This window comes from Dasypus novemcinctus, chromosome 29 (assembly GCF_030445035.2).
Source record: "Dasypus novemcinctus isolate mDasNov1 chromosome 29, mDasNov1.1.hap2, whole genome shotgun sequence".
In the NCBI taxonomy this organism is placed as follows: Eukaryota; Metazoa; Chordata; class Mammalia; order Cingulata; family Dasypodidae; genus Dasypus; species Dasypus novemcinctus.
This window is the reverse complement of record NC_080701.1, coordinates 19,808,296-19,817,858: the sequence shown is the minus strand read 5'-3', so window position 1 is coordinate 19,817,858 and position 9,563 is coordinate 19,808,296. Positions and strand designations below refer to the sequence as shown.

General features: G+C 44.9%; 1 non-coding gene across 1 annotated transcript; it reads left to right on the top strand.

Moving 5' to 3' along the window:
• Positions 1-6,688: 6,688 nt before the first annotated feature.
• Positions 6,689-6,796, top strand: LOC111766769 (U6 spliceosomal RNA). The gene has a single exon (XR_002798738.1). It is a non-coding gene; the product is annotated as a U6 spliceosomal RNA (small nuclear RNA).
• Positions 6,797-9,563: the final 2,767 nt, after the last annotated feature.

Here is a 9,563-nt window from a genome sequence, read left to right as displayed (position 1 = left end):
ATCTATTATAAAATTGGGTCTTGAAATCTCAGATTTTTGTCCCAGATGATAACAGAGCTACTTCTTTGGAAATCCCAGGACCCAGAGTAACTGAGTGGGTTGGCCATTGCAGCCTCATGGTCATGTGAATCCTTGTAACAGTGCTTCCAAAACAGCAGAGAAACACTCTGCTCCAACGATTTTCTTTATGATCTCAAAGAATTCACCGAATGAAGCAAAATTAAGTAGGTTTTGTTACTCAAATCAATTTGTGTGTATTTCCCTTTAAACTGGACAACTTTTCTTTTTCTTTATTCTATTACCTAGTTTTACGCTCTTTGGGTCTGTGCCACTTTTCTTTTCATTTTTATTTGATCGTTTTATGACTTTATTCTATTACCTAGTTTTATGCTTTTTGGTTTGTGCTGCTCTGCTAATCCCATTGTTTGTCCTCTTTAGCCACATGAGCCTGTGCTTTAGTTGTTTTTTCTTCTTCTCCTTCTTAGTAATTGCTGTGGCTCTCGGTGCCAGGAATATAAAGTGGAGGCCTGTTAGAGAGAGGTCAGCCTGGGGTTTAGTTCCACTGCCACACATTTCCTTGGAGTCTCAGTAGTGCCTACTCTGGAGGTGACATTCAATAATGCGCTTTCTTATCTGTGTCTTCTTCACGAGTTGGGCTTCTTAGCTGCTTGCTGGGGACCGGGGGACTCGTCCAGCCGAAAGTTCCAGGGCACTCAGAAGGGGTCTTTGCTACCTTGCCCAGAGGGACTAGGAGGAGCCCTGGCTTTTCTTGGGGGGTGGGGGGTAAAATTCCATATGAGGGGGAGGATTTTCATCCAGGGAGGTCAATTGTTTACATGAATGGGGATCAGATGAGGCACCTGTAATTTAATCCTTAAGAAGTTAATTTGAGGATTTCATAGGGCAACCTTTGAAATAGCTTACTGGGAGCAGAGGTGGCTCACGTGGTTGAGTGCCGACCTCCCACACGGGAGGTCCCAGTTCAGGTGCCCGTGCCTCCTGAAAAAACAGCGAAACAAATAACAAGCAAAACAAATGACAAAACCAACTCAGGGAAACCGATGTGGCTCAGTGACTGAGGGCCGGCTTCCCACGTATGAAGTCCGGGGTTCAATCTTGGGCCCCCAATACCTCAAAGAAAAAAAGAGATTTCTGTATAGAACATTCCATTCTTTTCTGTTTGCAAAAGTGTATGGGCAAATAATTCTGTAAAATTCCCTACTTTGTCTTTAGAGAGTCTCGGTGAATTCTGTGGTTATGCAAGCTTTTTGTGTGTAGGGTACTTTTATAGATTTTGTATACTGATTGCTATTTCGTTAACACAATCGTCGATATTGGTTGTTTTGCATTTAATCGAACCCACATTTGAACTTGTAGTTATTTAATAATCAAAATTTAAAATATCTTCTGATTCTTTCTAGTATAGTAAGGAATTTAGTGCTTAATTTCCCTAGAGCCTTTTCCACTTTTCCATATTTGTTAATTTATTGTTAGTCATATAAATTTATGTCAATAATACTTTGTGCATTTTCAATTAAAATTTAAAACCAAATTTATATGCTTTTTTTTTTTTTTGTAGGTACCAGAAATTGAACCTGGGACTTTATACATGTGAGGCAGGTGCTCAACCACATGTTTTACTATGTAATGGGCTTGATATTTGCCTCTAGTCTCTCAGTCTATGATTTTTCTATTCTCTAGTGCTTGATTTTGAGTCACTGCTCATTTAGTTTAGCTTCCAAGTAGTCTTCTCAGTCTGCATAAGTGATACTTTCTCTGAGAAAGAGCATGTCTTTTGCCTTTTTGTATGAATGACAACTTATTGAATGTAGAATTCTTGACCTACAGACTGTTTTCCTCAAAATTGGATATAGCTCCTTTATCTTTTGTTTATCTCATATCTGGAATGTAGTCTGAAGCTAACTTATTTTTTTCCCCCTGAATTTGTGTAGGAATATTTCTTGCAATTCTGATTTTCAGACTCATTTTCCTTTGGCTATTGCTTCTTTTCCTATTGTTTGGTCCCCTCTTTTCACCTAGAATACTTTGGGTTGGCTCTTGGTCTCTTTCTTTCTTAGCTGTCATTTTCAGTCTTCTTCTGTCTTCATTTTCTTCTCCCTTTGTACTGTGAATGTATTTCTTCGGTTTAGTCTCAATTTCATTAATTCCATTTTCTGCAGTGCTCATCCTGCTCTTCCCTGGTTCCTTTGTGCATTTGAACTTCCTTATTGAAATTTGTTTCATTTCTTTCCATTCTTTCCATATCTTATCATTACATTTGATATCTGTGTCCCTATTTTTGCCTGTTCTCTTCTCATGTCTCCTTTGTCTTACTTTATGGAGGTCATGCCTCCTTGCACCACTTCCTGGTCATCATGTTAATGTCTTTTATATTTTAAATGTATTTAGTTATGTGGAAATCATTTTCTCGCACACTCTCTGCCTTTGCGTATGCCAAGCATTGCTCCTTTCCTCTCTTCCTCCACGGTTTCATGGTTTTGTTTTTATTCTCCCCTCCCCTTGCAGCTCTCTGTGTCCATTTGCTGTGCGTCCTTCTGTGTGTCTGTGTTTATTTTTATTTATTCCCCGCCCCCCTTGTGGCTTGCTTGTTGTTTTGCTCTCTGTGTCCATTCGTCGTGCGCTCTTCTGTGTTTTTACTTGTCTCCCTTTTTGTGGGGTCACCTTGCTGAGTCGGCTCTCTGTGGCGCTTGCAGGCCAGGTGGCTCTCAGTGGTAGGTGGGTGAGCTTGCCTTCACAAGGAGGTCCCAGGATGCGAACCCAGGGCCTCCCATATGGTAGATGGGAGCCCAACTGACTGAGCCACAGCAACTTCCCCCTCCACTGTTTTTGCACAAACCTCTTTTAATTTATTTATTTTTGCTTTCTATTTATTCATCATTCAGAGGAGGATAGACTACATCTAGGTTCAAAGTTTACTAGTACGCATGGCTAATGGAGTATACTGTGGCCCTCTCTAAACTCACATGGGTACTGAAAGCATATTATTTCCAGGGACAGATTCTCCTACTAGTTAAGAGAACAGACTCTGGAGCTATGTAGTTTGGGTTTAGATCTTTAACATTTACTGTGTGATCTTAGAAAAGTCATTGAAAAACTATTCTCTCCATGCCTTAGTTTTCCCATCTATAAAATAGGCATGATGAAGAAATAGTACCTACCTCAAAAGGTTTTATGCAGATTAAATGTGCTGCTATTATATGTAAAACCCACAGGAAAATGCTTGTGTCCCACGATGTACAACATCTGTCTAACCTGATGCTCTGTTTGCTGTATCAGAGTCTAGTTGAATGTTCAATTCCCATAATGTGGTCCTCAAGGATGGGTCTACTTCCCAAGGAAGTTCTTCTACTTCTCTCCTAGTTTCTCTGACTGAACTGGAGAGTCAGACGCTATCTGTGGCTTTTCTTTGCTGTAGTACATAAAACAGATATCACAGGCATCCTTTGCTACCAATGTTCTCTCAGTTCCGTTCCTTTTATGCCTTCCCTTAAGCAAACAAAGCATCTTTAGCTTTGCTTCCCCTTGTCCTTTGAGCTGGAAGTGATTGCCTGTGAATGGATGAGAGAAAGAAGAGCTAATCAGGAGGAAGGGGTGGATTTGCAGGCAGAGTTGCTGCCATGTGGGCATGGCCCCCTGCTACTCTGCTTGGTGCAGTGCCAGCATTCTGAAAGCTGGCAGAGAGAGCGGAAGTCTCTTTTAAGCCTTCCCTGCCTTCTTAGGGAACAGGCTCCCAACCCTGGCTTCGAGTCTGTAGCCTAAAATCATCTGACCAAAAACTTGTCAATCTGTCCTTGCTCACAGTGCAGCCAAGTGGCAATTCTGCTTGACCTTTGACAGAGAGTCGTCCATATTTAATTAATTGCGCTGCCATCAACTTCTTCTTTTTGTGTATCTTTAGTTGGGAAAAGATGTTGTAAGCATATGGTTGTTTTGTTCCTTCATGTGACGACATTTATTCATTGTACTTTGTACTTGCCATGGTGTTAATCCTTAGGGCGCTCTCATAGCAAGATGGGACATACACGGGATTCACATTTGCACCTGTTCCCAGAGGCAAACCCATACTGTCTGGAAAACAAGGCTTCAAGCACTATTTAAAAATATTGGATGTCACCTGGTATCATGCTTCTCCTAATGGGCTGTACTTCTGTATGCGGCAACACGTACCTGCTCTGTCTCTGGGGTACCTCGGTGGAGAAGTTTGGGAAACACTGTTCTCATTCATGGGAAACCACTAAAGGAACTCTAAGCAGAGAAGGAAAGGCAGACACCTGGAGGCAGGAGGCCAGGAGACTCCTGGAACACCTCCAGATGGGAGTTAATGAAAACCTGAAATGGAATGACACATTGGGAAGAAGAGGGAAGGGGATCTTGAAGAGATTTAGGAGGTAGAACTGATGGCTTGGAAGAGGATGGAAGGCTAGCTAATGACTTCCTGGCTCATGACATGTGCAGCCGGGAGACTGCTGGTGCCACTACTTGAAAGAGGATGAGGGAGGAAGAGCCCCTGGGTACTGCAGGGGAGGAGGGCACCGAGGCTGTGCCTGAGAGCCCCCGCCAGGTCTCTAATAAGGAGTTTGAGGACTGATTCAGACTTCTTATTCAGCATTCCTCTTATTAATATTTAATAAAGAAGATATAGGGAAATATATTGCTCTTATTATAGTGATTACCATGAGGATTACTGATTACATGAAAAACCTGACTCCGAGTCAGCTGTTTCCAGCAACATTTATATGCTCTGAAAGCACGGAGTCCTTGTCATCCTGGCAAAAACTCTCCCTTCTGCCTTCAAGTTTCTTTCCCCTCCTTTTACAGGAATGACATCTTTTAGATATGCTATCATGTTTTTTATTGTTTTCTTTAATCAATCTCCTTGACCTTTACATGATGCAGCAAGAAAGCAGTGGTTCAAAAAAAAAGAAGGAAAGGAAAGTGCTGTAGAAGTGTTAGAATTCTGAGATTCAAGGAGGAATTTTGAGAACTTTTTTTTTAAGATTTATTTATTTATTTAGTTTTCTCCCCTCGCCCCCCTGCCCCGGTTGTGTGTTCTCTGTGTCTATTTGCCGCGTGTTCTTTGTCCACTTCTGTTGTTGTCAGCGGCACAGGAATCTGTGTTTCTTTTTGTTGCGTCATCTTGTGTCAGCTCTCCATGTATGTGGCGCCATTCCTGGGCAGGCCGCACTTTCTTTCATGCTGGGCGGCTCTCCTTATGGGACGTACTCCTTGCACGTGGGGCTCTCCTATGCAGGGGACACCCCTACATGGCACGGCACTTCTTATGTGCATTAGCACTGCGCATGGGCCAGCTCCACATGGGTCAAAGAGGCCTGGGGTCTGAACCCGCGGACCTCCCATGTGGTAGACAGATGCCCTAACCACTGAGCCAAGTCCGCTTCCCGAGACCTTCTTAAGTCAGGCTTGCTGAAAATCAGGACATCGGGGGCTCCTCCTACATAGAGAGAAAATGTGGAGAAGTCAGTGGGAGGATATTCCACTTTGTGAACTCACTTCTGGTTAGATTTTCCAGCCTAGGCCACTGGTGGGAAGAGCACTGGACTGAGAGTCAGAGACATGGGCTCTGGCCAGTGTTCTCTGAAACCAACATCCCTAATTTGGGATTCGATTTCTTTATCTGTGGTGTGAATGGGTTCTTCAATGTGCCCTGCTGTGAAATTAGTGCAAACAGCCAAGAAAAGTACTGGTGACCAAGAAAACATGACTGTTATCCAAATAACCACAAGGAAATGCTTTCTTTTTCTCAGCATAAAAGTGTTCTAATGTGCATGTGACCAGACTATCATTAGCTTCTTTTCATTCTGAGAGCACTGGAGAACAATAAGAATTTCTGTGTCTTCTATCATTGAAAAGATTTCCCCTGCCACCTCCCCCAAAGAGAGCCTTGGGCAAGCAGTTTTCCTTTCTGTTGGCATGGTACCACTTTGATTCCGATCGCCATCGCTGTAGACTCTCACAGCCACAACTAGGATGCAATGAGTTGAAGGTTCTCCATCTAGCCACCAGAGAAGGTGTTGGTGACCCTCACTCAGCAAAAGATGGCTCCTGAAAGTAATTAACATTGAGATTCCCCTTCCTGGATATCAGATATTACTAGTAAAGGAATGGTGATACCTATTACTAAAACCAGAAAAAAACTATGGGGGGGGGGGGGCATGTCCTCATACAGAAGACAATGTGTTTTAACATCCTCACCAGTAGCCTTCCAATGGATGTGGTGAGGAAAGTCATAGGGAATTTCTTCATAATGTCCATCAAAATATGATGTCACTCCAAAGTACAACTCCATATAAGGGTTTGATTAGTGCCACCACAAAATAGATCCAGAGAGGAAAAGCGCTGCTGGTTTGTCTTGATCCGAGGAAACTGAAGGGCCTGCATTACTTTCTGGCACTTGCCAGTACTAGATTCATCATGAAAAGAATCAATCCAGGAGAATTTTTTTAAAAAATTGAGATGAATGCTCCTTTGTAACAGTGGCAAACCTGTGGTCCAGTGCATTAGTTAAGAATGCTTTTAGCTGCAAGTAACTGGAATCCCATCTAACAATGGCTTTTTGACTCAAGCACATTTATTAAGAGGGAGTTTCAAAGACAGGTGCCTCATAGTTGATTCAACAGTTTAAGGTTGTCATTGAAACCCAGGTCCTGTGCTCGCTTTGGCAGCACATATGCTAAAATTGGAACGATACAGAGAAGATTAGCATGGCCCCTGTGCAAGGATAAGCACTCAAATTTGTGAAGACTTCCATATTTTTTAAAAACCCAGATTTTTTCCATCTTTCTACTCTGCCATCCTGAGAATACTGGCTTTTTGTTTTGGGGTTTACCACCTCACGGTTGCAGGATGACTGCTATGGTGCCAACCATCCCCACCATATTCCAAAAGCAGCTAGTATGGAACAGAGAAACAGGTTTTTCCTCATAAGGCTCTTAAGAGCAAGAAAGTTCTGCCTTTCCTAGAATTTCCTAGCAGTCTTCACTTCCATTTCATTGTCCAGAACTGGGATAGGGGCCACATCCTGGAACTGGGAGAGGCCAGAGGAGAAGATGGTTGAGCGTGGCTTCTGGGTGGCCAAACAAGAGATCTGCCACACCCAGTGACCTAAATCAAGATAGAAGCAGCCTTTGCCTATCTTGAAGGAGACTTCTTTTGTTTTCCAGCGCCACAAAGACTTTTACAGGAGGAGTAACAAGCTCTAGCTGCCTTGGACAAAAATCTATTCAAGCTTAAAATGCAAGAGCATTAGCTGCTCAGAGCCGTCACCAAGGAGAGATAAAATACGTCTGCTCTCTCAGGACCTGGGAGATGCTTGCAGTGTGATTATTTTTTTGGCTGGGAAAGCTGCTTAGCCGACAGAAAAAGGAATGTACCTGAACATTTATAAGTCGGCTTTTCAAAGACAGCGACCCATCTTCCTTTTCACCGGCCCCCCTCCCCTCCCCGTAAGGGAACACTTAGCAAAACTAAATAAATTATCAGTCCAGCCATGAAGAAACGCTCTCACCGGGTAATGCAGGGGAGTCTTGCAGGCTTTAAGGCAGTCTTGGGAACGCAAGTCATCAACTGGGAAGTGGTGGGGAGGGGAGAGGCTGGAGAGGGAGCCAGGCTGGAAGCGAAGTGAGCCTCGAGCTGCCCCCCTTCCCCCGGCTGCTCCGGGGGCTGGAACCCCCAAGACCTGGGCTGCTTTGCTCTGAGGCTGCTGAGCTAGAACAAAGCACTGTGGGGCGGGGCGCTGAGCCTGGGCTTTGGGGCCAGGAGAGCTGGTTTGCCGGCCCTGCTCTACCACTTCTCCACCCGCTGCTCTCCAGGGAGGTGGCTGACCGCTCCCAACTTTTCCTGATCTAGAAAGTAGGGTTGGTTGCAGAAGTAAGAGGGAGGAAGGGCAGGAGCTCGGGACCCCTTGTGCTCTAAACAAATGTTAGATGCCGTGAGGGGTGGCCCCACCTTCTCGTTAGCTCTTTTTTTTCCCCACAATTTATTCACTTTTTCTTCTTTATTTTCTTTTAAATGTCACATTCAAAAAATATGAGGTCCCCATATACCCCCCACCCCACCCACCCCACCCCTCCCACATCAACAACCTCTTCCATCATCATGGCACATCCACTGCACCTGGCGAATACATTCTGGAGCACTGCTGCACCCCATGGATAATGGTTTACATTGTAGTCCATACTCTCCCCCAGTCCACCCAGTGGGCCATGGCAGGACACACAACGTCCAGCATCCGTCCCTGCAGCACCACCCAGGACAACTCCAAATCCTGAAAATGCCCCCACACCATATCTCTTCTTCTGTGTCCCTACCATCAGCAGCCACCGTGGCCACCCTCTCCACATCACTACTACAATTTCTTCCCTTCCTAATCACAGTAGTTACCCAGCAGAACACCAGTAAGTCCACTCTAATCCATACTCTATTCCTCCATCCTGGGGACCCCGGGATGGTTATGAGGACACTGAGACCAGGGGCTGTTGAGGGGGCTCCCACCCAGGGTATACCACGTGGGCGCTGGCAGGAGGGGCGAGCTCTCAAGTCCCCCAAGTTTGGAGGTGGCACTCCTTCCGCCTCAAATCTCTTACTTTGCTGACGAAGCTCATCTCCCCCTTTTTTCTTTGCACAAAGCACCCCAACGGGACACCTACTGCATTTATCAGTCACCCTCTTCTCCTGAGATGCGCATGTCCAGGAGCTTTAAGGAAGAAAGAATCGGACCGTGACGTGTGCCCCTAGAATTCCTGGCCCAAGGCCTGCTGAATTATGGGGACAATTGAGTCTACTAGCTTCACATGAAACTTTCTTCAGGGTGGAATTTAAAGACGTTAGTTCTATTTAAGCAGTAAAATCACGTTTATGCCCTAGAATATACATGTGCTATCTTCTTTGCGACTGGGGGAGGAAAAAACCTAAAAACATTTTCTAACTCTCTTACATCCTCCCCACAAAGAAACTGGGTTGGACGCTCATCCCTCAAGTTGCTTGGTGGCCTTTGCCAGCCCAAGGGGAATGGGGTGTGAAATGCAGCAGGCTCTGCATGGGACCCTCTGTGGAAGCTCTGGTGACCCTTGTCAGCAGAAGCTGGGACTTGGGGACCATTCAGACCTGGGGAAGACGTTCCTCCTGTGCCACCAAGTTGCACAGTTCCTGTTTGCTGGGAAGGGCAGAGGAACGGGGCAAGCATCCTAGTTTGGGGGCAGCACGTGGTGAGCTCTGGCTTTGTCCAGGCCGATGGGTGGGGGTGATAGTTGTGGGTGGGTGGCATGGACACCAAGCACGCCCCGGTGCTTTGGGCGTGGCATCTATTTTAAAGTCAGCTTTTTCATTCGTCTTTGACTGTCAGAGAAACACACACACAACAAATCTCCTTGTAAGGAGAAAAACTAGGTAGGTTATAGTTTCTTTCTTGAGAGGAAAGAAAAAAGCACCACCAACTCCTCACAGTATGATTTCATAGGCCATGCTAATTATTTTTTAGGGCGCACATAATAAAACCCAGGTGATTTGCCTTCAGCAGTTTCTCC